Source organism: Ambystoma mexicanum, chromosome 2p (genome assembly GCF_040938575.1).
Source record: "Ambystoma mexicanum isolate Mex_15411 chromosome 2p, UKY_AmexF1_1, whole genome shotgun sequence".
Lineage (NCBI taxonomy): Eukaryota > Metazoa > Chordata > Amphibia > Caudata > Ambystomatidae > Ambystoma > Ambystoma mexicanum.
The window spans coordinates 330,860,309-330,872,713 of NC_090923.1; the positions used below are offsets into that span (position 1 = coordinate 330,860,309).

Genomic DNA, 12,405 nt, shown 5'->3' on the forward strand with positions numbered 1-12,405 from the left:
TGGAGAATCTTGACTCAAACAGCAACAGATCAGGAGTTGATGGTTGTCCTGAGAGGCAAATAGGTCTATTCATGGATGATCCAGTTCATCACAAATCTGGTGGAAAATTGATGCCCTGAGTGAATATTTTTAAAACAAGACAAATATGTGACAGATGGTCTGATTGATTATTTTTCTTCCCTGCTCACAGACCCTTCTGACTGGCATCTGTTGTGACAACTATTGAATTTAGGGCAAAAGTAGAATACCGTAGAACAGATCACTGCCTTCCACACAACAGTGAAGGCTCATTTTCAGACCCAAAGTTAATGGAATCTAAATCTGGTAATCTGCTGATACTGTGGAACAGAAGTCTTAAGGATGTTGGAGTAGTGCTCTCTTGTGGAGAATGGGTCTAGGGAAGTATAAAGACACAGGATGTCATCTCTCCTTGAACCAAAAGCCACTGGGGATCTAGGGCTGTATGCCATGTCCGGAGTGCAAAAAATTGGGTCTGCAGCTTCCAAGCCCTCCAACATTTGAACAGAGTCTAGGTGAGATTTCTTCCAGTTGATCAGCCAAATGTGATGATCCATGACTGCAGATACTTTCTGAGGTTTAGCTGCCAGTACCAGGGTTGATAGGACACAAAAAGAGCCAGTTATCCATTTAAGGATGGAGCTGGATCCCGTTCCGAGTGTCCGGATCCCACCAATGGAGACAATACGTTTGTAAACACCTGAGAGGACACTTTTAAGCAGAAACGGAAGCACCTGAAACTGGAAATGGAACACAGTCACTAAGAACCAGAACAACTGCTTATTGTTTGGGTGCATAGATATGTATAGATAGCCGTCTTGGGGATCTAATGATACGATAAAATAGCTCAGGAATAGGGCCAGTGTTATGGATAGAATAGATTCGATCCTGAATAAAGAATTGCTGACAAATTGGTGACTCGTGTAAGTCCAGAACTGAGCAGAAACCACCTGTTACTATTTTCCACCAGAGACAGCTGTGAATAAAAGCCCATTTATTTTTCCTGCCTGGGTATCATGATGATATTCCCCTTCTATTCCATATCTTGAATTCCCTTTAGAAGATATGAAGCTTTCATGGAATCCCTGGGCATAGGGGTATCGGAAACAACTGAGTCAAGAGGGTGACTGGAAGAAGTCTACCTTGTACCATCCAGTATGATGTGCAAAACCCATTGATCTGGCACAGTTTTTAGCCCAGTTGTGGTAGATGTGCTTGGTTCCAGCACATCTCCCAAACGCTCTGCCAGGTATGCTACACAGATGATTGGCTTAGTCAGGATGCTTGTGCAAAATGGGGTTATAGGATGGAGCTCGTCACTTCAGGGCTTGGGCCTTTCCTATCGCTGCCTCTTCCCTGTGCGTGAACCCTTTGAAAGGTTAAAAGCCGAATAGGGGGTTATCTTCCAAGATTGGGCCTTTGGCTAGCTTTTGAGGCCTAGGGCAAACCGAAATTGAACATTTCAATCTTTCATTGCCTTTTTCATTGATTCTCCAAGTTGGGCTCCAAAAAGCCTTGTGCCTTAGAAAGTAGTTGTAGGATAGAGGCATTATGGGAGGCGTACACCTTAAGATAGCATAGGCAATATTGGAGCCTTGCCTCCACTGCAGAGGAAGAAGCAGAAGATGCAGCCTTCAGTGAGTCACATGCAATCCCATAAGAACTGTACTTGCTTATGCATAACAAGCAAGTGTTCCATGTAGTGGGAACGTTTCTGATGTGGCCCAGAGTGCATTGAAATCTTTTAACCAGAAATTATTTGTGTATGTGGCATAGGTTGCTGCACATACAATGGAAATTATCTGAAGCAAGTCTTTTCAATGATGGTTTATCTTTCTTGTCCCGTATCACAACATAAACGGTTCTTTTAGGAGAAAGATAGTAAATGAAAAGTGGGTAGACAAATTATTAGGACAACAACAATTGGGAAAAACAATGTGCTATCTAACCCTGAAGGAAGAACACCCAGACCCTAAAGGGGGTGCCTCGCCCTAGGTGGTGGATGGTAACGCCTATATGACAGGGAAAGGTTGAGAGGAGACTGTCCCTCATCTCACCAATTGTGTGGGTAATTGATTTCATAAAAATAGTTCAATAGCAAAAAGGTCAGCCAGCAGAAACACAACCTATTGGCTACTGTAAACCACAGGACTGGTTATTAGATCCTGCAGACACAGGCGATTAGCTGGCCTGGGCATTGTTTTGCCGTGGGATTTCTAGATATTCTTTATTCACCCTGCAGCATCACGTTTGTCAACATGCAGAAGATTGTGTTTACCTTAAAAAGGTGATGTTCAAAAATGTACCCATCTGACTGGGACACCTTAAAAGGCTCACATTAGGTGAGTGTTAGGTGGCATGTCTGTGTTCTAGTATCCTTCTTGGTTGTAATGGATATCTAATTGGTCATGGGCTCCCACATGGCCAGAGAGGTCGACGGGTTTCGATGGTGTCATATGGTTTGCACCATCTTCTTCAGGACTGTGGTTATGCATTCTGAAATATTTCAGTCTTCCAGTCTGCATGTTTGTAACAATGTGATCACAGTTGGTATGTAGCTGTCCAGATTGAACCATGGTTTTACTGAGACCCAGGCTTCTCGTATTTGCTTTTGTCTCCTTGTAAAGCGTATCAAAAATTATCCATGTGTTTTTACCACTATATGACTCTTGGATGTCTTTAACTGGCCCTTCTGAAAAAGGAAGAGTAAGTGAGTCACTAAATAACTTCAAGGTCAACTGGGATACACAGACCAAGTGAATTGATGTCTTCAGATGAACTTAGTAATATGTGATGATTGTTCTTCTATTGGTGAGTCAGCAGATAGTGACCAAATTAGAGTGCCAATTTCCATTGAGAATTGAAAAATGCCGGGAAATCAAAAAGTGAACTATAATATAAGGAAAAGCATGGGTTAGTCCTGAAGGGATTACAGTGAAAAGGGAGTTAAACCAACATTCACAGAATATTCAGGGCCTTTAATTTACAGAAGTCAACGTTTTTCCGAATGAACAAATCAGTATGGTTGTCTCATCTGATGCCACATGGGTTTGTTAGGTGTTTGCTTTCTCTTCCTCATACTTCTCCCCTACGGAGCTGTCATCGTAAACGAAGTCTTTCTTGTTCACTTGGGCAACCGTTTGGAACGTTAAAACCTCTACAGTTCCATGATGTGTCATCAATATCATCCAGTTTCTCTTTAGCATGTTTCACGGGGTTTCTATGGTCTGTGGTTTACAGAGGTGGTCATTTCCTCATTTCCTCTGTATGCCTTCTATTGCCCTTAGTCATTGTTGTTCTTATTCCCCCTTTGAAAGTGGTGCTCATGCCTTAGCTACTTCTTATTGTGATTCTGGTTCCTGTATTCAAATTGCATCTCTTTCTCCGGGTGAACAGTTTGCACTTATGCTTTCTATCATGGCACACGTTGCTACTACTTCACATTGGGCTTCATTCTGAGTATGGTAGTAGCCAAGCCGGTTTTAGCGGCATGGCTACCCCCATACCGGGTACCGGGTACGGGTTCCTTCAATGGGGAAATGCCAGGAGGGCCCGGTATTTCCCTATTCAAGGAACCCGGACCTGGTACATCCCCAGTCCCATTTGAGCCCCCATAGGGCTCGATGGGAATGGGGAGGATGCTAACAATGGGCCTGTTAATGACGGGCTTGTTGTTAGCATCCTGGTCTGCTTGTGGAACCCGCTAAGGACGCCTGGTTTTACCAGCCGCCCTGAGCGGGTCCCGCGAGCAGACCTCGTAATGAGGGGGTAGGGGTAAACGGCGCCGGCAGCTCTGCCGGCGCTGTTAACCCCCTACAGCCTGGGTCGTAATGAGGCCCATTGAGATTGGTGAATGTATCTTTCCCTTAGAGGTTTTTGAAGCAATCCATGCCATGCACTGCTATACATGGTTGGGTCCAGACTGAAACATTTAGGTTGTTGATTGGACTCTGTGGGATTGATTTGTTTGGATTGTTGACATTACCTGTTGAGTGCCATTTTCTAGATGTTCTCCTCTTTTGGAAAGGATCTTTGTGTGATCCACTTGTTGTCTTATATTGTAACAGCTCCCTGCATTAATTTTATTACCACCCAGCATAAGGAGGATATTTGCTGATGGTAAGGGTTGAGCTAGACGAAAATTTATTTTCAAGAAGTTTGGGGTGTTTCCCTTTCCCGTTGTTCCAAGATTGTATCATTTTTGTTATTTCATGATTCTGTGTGATACACTGTCACATATTTTATTCCCAATTCTGAAAGGCCGCAGGAGGAGCACATGGGAAAATGTGAAGCACAAAGAAGTTCTCAAATGCATCTCAAAGGTCCTCAGGCATATCTGTGTTTTCTCCAGTTTTAGGGATAAGGCAGCAAGTGCAAATATGAGATGTGCACAGCATCTCCTTTTTGCTTCAAGTCAAATCTTTGAGAATCAAGTCGAATGCTGTTATTTTCAAGAGGAAAAGTATCTTGCAATACAGGCAATATTCAGGTTTTTCATAGCACTTTGCCTGCGTTCCTCACATTTTGATCCACAGTTTGTGAGCACATGGTTTCTTTCTTACCTTGCACAATATTTCTTTTCACATAACCTGTGTTTATCTAAGGCATGAAAAGCCTTTAAAATATATATGTTTGTGTTTGTCTCAGGTCACCCATAATTTCCATTGATCTTCTATTAACCCAACATTTGGTGAATGTTACTTTTCTTAATTATGTGATCTTTTCCGAAAATAATTTTGCATACACTCTTAAATTAATGTGAAAATCCAATGGAAATCCCTCCATACTAATGTCTATCATATTTTCCATGCAGCATAACAATTGAGGTCATCTATGTGTGTGGTTTAGGGCTGACACACAGCATTCCATTTTAGACTCAGTTCAAGTTTCCCTGTCTAATATGACCTTTTTGATTGATTTGGCCTTGAATGACTAATTTGATGAGGTGCTAATGCAGTTTCTAGCATGTCCGGTTTATTTGAACTATGTACCTAAGTTGTCGAGATACTGGTTGCTAATCAGGTTTGCTTGTTTTTGGTTTACCTCTGTATGGGTGATATCTCTCTGATGCTGAGGAAAAGCTATCAGTGGAGTCATAACTCTGTACCCCTATAGGATCCTTTTTTTTCCATTCTCAGAAAAGGAGTATAATTCTTTGCAATTGACAATAACTTGACTCTATGAAAATGAACAGGACCAAAGGGTTTAGGGCTGTTTCTCTGCTTGCCTTTACATATTGTATCAAAACGAGAATTGCCTAATATATTACATATAGAGCACCAGTTAAGGAGATATACATATTAATGGGAGGACCTTGAAAATATTTGTAGGGAGGCAAATTGTGTACTGTCTCAGGTGGATTAGGTTATAATGAGTTACTTTCCAAAATTGCACTCACTGTGAAAAATGCGAGCATGGTCTAGGAGAGCCCAGAATTATGACAAGGGCAAAGCCTCAATGATAGCAGAGATGCACATAGTCTAGCCAGGCAAAAGTGCTTGCCCCAGGAGCACCGCCGCAGCACAAACAAAATACCCATTCTGCTCATCTTCTGTATGGTTGGGGGGAGCACAAATAAGGAACCCAAGCAAGATCAGGAAGGGAGGAGGTGAGCATGTCACAGTAAAGGTGGTGGGTTAGAAAGCTGAGAGTGCGAAATAATTGCCCTGAATTTAGTCAATTTTAATATGTTGTGGGCTGATATTGGTGGGGTGTCGATGCAGTGTTTGAAGATGTCAATATCTTTCCTTATCTTGTCTATTTTCTCTGCAAAGAAGTCGCTGATGTCCTTGCATTTCTCAGTGGATCATGGGGTTGTTGCTGGGCTTCATGGCTTGTAAGACTGCTCTACTCTTGCATGATGCTTCCATGATGCTTGTTCTATAGTAGATTACTTTGGCTGTGGTGATGAGTTTCTTGTGTGCTTAATGGATAATTCTCACAGGGATGAAGTCTACTAGTTGGTGGGATTGTTTCAACCACTTTGATTGTCTAGGTATGGCACATTTGCTGCCGATGAATACTTTTGTGTTCCAAGGATTGGAGGACTTATGTTTGTTGAATCAAATTTTCTGTGGTGCACGTGGTGCAGTGGTGCATGTGTGTTGGTCAGGAGAGAAGTTAGGTTAAACATTTGGGAAGGCTGGAGGATAGTTTCAAGAATCAGGCTGCATTTGGGTCCATGAGTGATCACAAATGCCCCACCAAGCATCAGTATGCCCAATATCAATTGAACCTTTGGTTTGTTCACTCTGGCCTCGGTAGACCTCAGCATGCATAAGCTGTCTCTCTGCTCCCAAATGTCCTGGGAAACAACTAAACCGGGCACCATCTCAAGGTGATATGAGGTAACTACTGGTCCCAGGATAGATCAGAGGATAGCAACTTCATATCTACAATGTATCTTACCGAGAACTGGATGTGTGTCTGCAATTAACACAGGTTGCTGCAGTAGGTGCATTAATACTCTGGGTGGTGTTATCAGGTTTCAAACCTGGGACCTAAAAGTTACACACGTGTACACACACGCAGAAACACACAAAACTGGTCTTCCTTTGACACTGGAGGATGAGTAGTTCATTATTGTGTCCCTTCTTTCATCTTTTATGTCTTCCTTTAACCTGTTACATCCATCTTCCACCTGACGTTTCATACAAAGATGCACATTATTGGAAGGGTTGAGCCATCTCAAAGATGATCAGATAAGTTATTTATTTGGCTTCATCATGGCAAGGAATATGTATATGGGCAGGTCAGGTTTCTATCCACTTTCACTGTAGGTTTGTTGCTACTGCTGTTTAACGATTGTTTAAACATGCTGTGCTGTCACAAGTGAGAGAACCGACAAGCTTCTGCGGTACCACCTCTTTGCCATCTGCCATCTGTACCACCTCTCTGCATCACTGCAGAGTGTTGCCTTTGGCCTGGAACTCCTTCTATTTGGGTGGTCTTCAGGACTCAGATGCTGATGGCTGGCTCCATCAGTGCTGTTGGCGGTCTCAGTTACAATGTGGCTGAATGCACTGAGCTAGGCATTGACATTCTCTGAGGGGCAAGGTGATGAGATTTCCGTCTAGCCCATCCATGGGTACATTCTGAAAAGAGTAGAAGAGGGGTAAGGGTGTCTTACATTGTTTAGGTTGGCCATGGTGGGAAGGGGATTGCATAGTGGAAAAGGATGGGAATGGATGCATGAGCTGTCCACTCCGAAGGTGGGGAAAGACATACAATGTTTGAAAATGTGGTGAATACAAGTTTAAGTGTGTTAACTATGTTGTTGGCAGTTTCTGTAATGAGTTGCATGAAGGTGAAATGTCACTGGAATAACAATACATTGATCAAATACCATTGGATCCACTTGGGTTAAGTGTTATAAAAGCAATAGGCAGGCGTCATTTTGGATTTTAATGCTGAGTATCTGCATCCCATTGGCACTGAATAATTAAGAATCATGCATGGTGTGAGGTTCTCTGTGCCAAGGTACATAGGGACAATATAGAAATAATGTTGGCATTGACACATCACATTAAAACTCTCAACCTTCATCATCTATCAACAGAGCTGTTATGCTCACATGACACCCCAATGACAGATACCTACATAGCTGTAGATGGGCCAGTGTAAGACATGACACCAAAACACTCATGGCAATTTGGTGCAGGATTATAATGTAGGTGTCCATGTGCATTGGATGTGTTACATCACAACATAGGAGTACACGTAAAGGAAGTAAACATGGACAGATAAAGCTACCTGTTGGTTCAAGATGAATGCAGTATGATCAACAGATGCCTTGAGCTGTTCAGTTTATAGATACAAGAGTAAAGGTACAACTCAGTTAATCTACACTGAAGGTCGTATGCCCCCTAAGCCTGGCTTTTGCTCTTTTTTACCTCCCTCCATTATAATCTAAAAGAAAATTAAAAACCTGGAAATACAGTTACAAGGTGGTATTTCTCTGAAAGCACACGTCAGTAATCCCATCCGAGGAGTGTATTTTCACCTTGCAAAATCATACACGCCCTTCCACTTATAATCACTGAGGATAGAATGGTATTAGTGGGAGGCCTCTGATATTCCCACCTGGATTATTGCACCATCCATTATTGTTGTTTTCATATCAATCAGGTTCATTGGGTGTAGGTTACCAAGTACGCCACAGTCAGAGTGGTTTGGGTATGAGGAAAATAGGCCATAAATATGGTCCTAATAGATCACTACATTGGCTACAGATTATGGCAGTAGCCAAACCAAATGATTGTCTGTCTTTGTGAGTGGGCCCTTAAAGACGTTGTTTAATACATTTCCGCGTGCCAGATAAACTCCTGCCTGCTGCCTCGACCTTGCACTTTGAAAAACTGTCTTGATAAACACAGCTTAAAACGTAGACACCTTTGCTCCAAAATAGGCTTTCTCTTGCCAATAGGTCAGAGCCTAACTAATCTATCACCAGAAGGTGCTTTAAGACTTACCTTTTGTGATAGCCCCCTTGCTCCACTTTTTACTCGCTTCCTGAGGGCACACACAATAGCAGTGTGCCTTATAAATGCCTTTCTAGTCCATTTCACGACTTGTAGTAGTATGTATCATTGCTATAATTTTAATGGCACTTTGATGTTATTTATTCATTTACCTCATGTTTTATCTACAGTTGGGTTATGTTGATTGTCATTAGTACCAAACTTCCAGAAAAAGTATTTGAATAGGCAGTGGCAGTGAGGGCATTAACAGTGACCCATATGATGCTTGTGGAGCAGTAAACATTTAATTGTGACTCTTTTCCCTGTTAGTAACCGGTGAGGGGGGTGTGGCAGCCTCCCAGCCAATGGGGAGGCTCAGAACACGGGCATTACCAGACAGTAATCCTGCCGCCCTGAACCGCCTCAGGAAATGCACTCGCCAGGAAATCAGGTAAGTCTCCCTCCCACAGAATTCTCTCCCACCCTCCCACCCACCCACACTTACCTTCTTTTCTGTCCATTTCGGGAGCGGACATGCTGGGAACACTACTGTCTCCAGCATGTCCACTCCCAATCTGTGGCAGGTCGCCATGGAAACGAAGAAGGGACTACACATAGTCCCTTCTCCCTTATCATGGTGGCAATTTTGTTTGTTTACTTTTTTAACTTCTTTTCAATGGTCGCCACGGAAAGGGAACCAGACTTTGTTTTCCCTTCACTGGCAGCCATTTTTATACATAATTTTTTTCTGTTCCGTAACACTGCAGCTTTTTGGAACAGAAAAACAAATACTTTGCTCGGGCCTGTAACTATGGACCCTGGGGCATTACCTGAAGTGGTAAGTGGTACCCGAGTTTATTGGTTAAACAATACTCAATTAACTAAGGAAAATTGGGTAAAACCACATTTCAAATCCTTGAAGTACATAAATTAAAGTTTCCATTTCAAAAAATGCCACGGAAGTTATCTTGTATTGCTATTTTAAATTTAGCACACACATTATAGAGGACAGACATTTTTAAAAATTGCAAAATGGCATTGTCTGCTTTTCAGTGATGAATGACTGTGTACCAAAATGGATGGATTATTTATTGGATATTTATAATGTGACTGTACATCACAAGGTGTTTCAAGGTGTATCAAGACAAGGGAGGGTTGCGAAGGGGGGTCATGAAGGGGAGAAAAAAATAAAACAATAACGATCTTACTAGGTCTTGAGACATTCAGATCGTGAGCCACGTGTGCTTCAGTGAATGGCTTGGCATATACTATGTTATGTTGATTTATACCGTGCACAGCTACCAATTGCATGGTCTCTAGGTGCTCCCGTGGCTCTGTAAGAAAGTGGGTGGGGTTGGTTAATGAGGGATGTGGGATAGGATAGAGGAAACTGTCCATCTGTGTCTGTCAGCTTTCTGAGTGTGCGTTGTGTTCCCTGGGCTTGTTGTGTCCAGAGGGATAACATGCAGTGTCTGGGGTGTTTGTTGTTTGTGGCTGTTTTTTTCTTGTGGCCAGTGTGTGCTTTGTGTGTTTTTGTGTGTGCTATGGCTGGCCCCTTTTCTGCATGTGTAGTGCGTGGGAGGTATGCAGAGAGGAGAAAGGAGCAGAGAGGGTTGGTTAGCATGTTAGTAGGTTTGGCTCTGTGGTTGTTTTATTGTCGGTTCCACTTTCCGTAATGTCCCATGTTTGAATTGGGTCCGGGTATGATTTGTGGGAGTGCCTGTTTTTATGCTTGGCTCTGTGAATTGAATAGCAAGGTTTTCAGTCATTTTCTGAAGGTTAGGTGATCTTCTATCATTCTTATTTCCTTTGGTACTGAGTTCCATAGTTTGGCTATCAAACGAGAGAATGCGCTTCCTCTGAATTTCGTTTTCTCTCAGTGTTTCATTTTGATTTGGATGTCGTTGCTCGCTCTTAGGTTTCTTCCTGGTTAGCAGAGATTGGTTTTGGCATGGAGAAATGTGGCTGCTTGTACCTGTAGTGTTTTGTGGGTGATGCAGAGGGCTTGAAAGGAAATACATTTTTTTATTGGAAGCCACTGTAGGCTTCTTAGGGCTGGTGTGATGTGGTCTCTTATGTTTAGTCTCAGGAGAAGTCTTGCTGTAGTATTTTGAATGCATTGGGGTTTATATTGTGAGGCATTCTGCCATTCCATTTCTGTTAGTGCAGTCTAGTCTCGATTATACAAAGGTGATGATTGTGAGGGTTCTGCGTGGGAAGATGAGGTAGCGGCGTATCCCTCTAATTAGTCGCAGGAGGTAGAAGCATTTCTCTGCTATTGTGTTGACTTGTGAATCCAGTGAGAGTCTGTTTGTTATCCATGAGTATCCTCAGGTTTTCTTTTATCACTGAAGCTGTTCCTGTGTATGGTGGCCAGCTCAGGTATCTATGTGTTGCATTGTCTTCTGGGTTGAGAGATCATTATTTATGTTTTGATCTGGTTTAGTTTGAGATTGTTGTTTGTCACCCAGGTGCATATGTCTGTGAGGCATTTTGTTGTTTGGGTATGTGGTTGAGGTTATCTTAAAGATTAGTTGGGTATCGTCTGCATTGTTGTAGGCAGTCAGTCGATGGGTATTAATGAGTTTCATTATGGTGGCATGTAGATGTTGAAGAGAAGTGGGGAGAGTCTAGATCATTGTGGTACGACAATGGTGATGTTTTGGTGTTAGATGTAAATGGCGGTAAGTGGGTTTGTTCAGTTCGGTGAGAAAATATTTCAGCTATTGTAGTACAGTTCTTTTTATACCCGATTCCTCCAGTCTATGGATTAGTGTTGTGTGTCTGATTGTGTTGATGGCAGCTGATATGTCTAGTACTATGAGGGTCGATCAGGTGCTCTTGTCTGTACTTATTTTTAGGTCAGTCAATATGGATAGAAGTGCTTATTTCCTTCCTTTCATGGGTCTGAAGCTGACATGGGAATGGTTGAGTATTCCGCTGCTTTCCACATGGTTGAGTATTATATTATAGATGTGATTCTCAAGTAATTTAGCTGGGTTGGGGAGGTCTGAAATATGTCTGTAGTTAGTGGAGTCTACCGCATTTCCTGTTTTTTAGGAGGGGCTTGATGTATGCTGATTTGAACGTTTTAGGTACTATTTCCGTGTTTAGGGAAAGATTCATTTGTTTCAATGATGATGAGTATGATGCTGGTGTTCTGTGGTTGAGGGCTTTGTAGAAGATGCCCGCTGGGCATGGGTCACTGGGGGAATCAAGTGAAGATGGTGACTTTTAATATTTTGTTGAAGGTTTCTTCGTTTATAGGTTAAAAACAGCTGAGTGTTGTGGTGGTTGGTGGTGCGCTGATTACAGGTGTTTCTGTGTAGGGCGGCTTGCGATGATGGTTTGTTAAATTGTTTCCAGTTATGTTCTTATCTGGTTTGTAATGTCACATAGGTATTGTAATGGTATGACATATTTTTGCACAAGGTTGCGTTTTTGATTTCCTTGATGATTTTGAATAGTTCTATTTGTGGGATTGTAGTATAGAATGCTTTTGCTGCTTTTAGGACTACTGATTTGTAAATTTGCATCTATTGTTGATATTTGTTTCTGTCCAATTGGTTCTAATGATTTCTCCATTGTTTTTCCAGTTTGCGGTTAATTTTTCTGAGTTCCCTCAGTTCTTCTGTAAACCGTCTTGCTGCCAATTATTTGTGGTCGCTTTGAAGAGTTTTGCAGGTGCTAATTAGTCTAGGGCCTATGTGATCCAGGAGTCAGGTTTTTCACCTGCTGAGTCCGAAGTCATTCTGTTTAGCTAGGTGATGATTGGTTTGCTTGATTCCATTGGTTCTGTTAGAAATTCCAAGGCAAGACTATTTCAGTTTCTTTTGTTAATAGCAGGGAGTATTACGTTTGCGGGCATCATGTGGTAGGGGATTTTGACGGTGAATGGGATCATATCGAGATCGTTCCATTTATTATT

At 42.2% G+C, this 12,405-nt stretch overlaps 1 protein-coding gene across 14 annotated transcripts in view; it reads right to left on the reverse strand.

The window, feature by feature from the left end:
• ERC2 (ELKS/RAB6-interacting/CAST family member 2) overlaps nucleotides 1-12,405 on the reverse strand; it is a 4,434,974-nt gene that overhangs the window by 2,594,900 nt on the left and 1,827,669 nt on the right. The window lies entirely within an intron of this gene.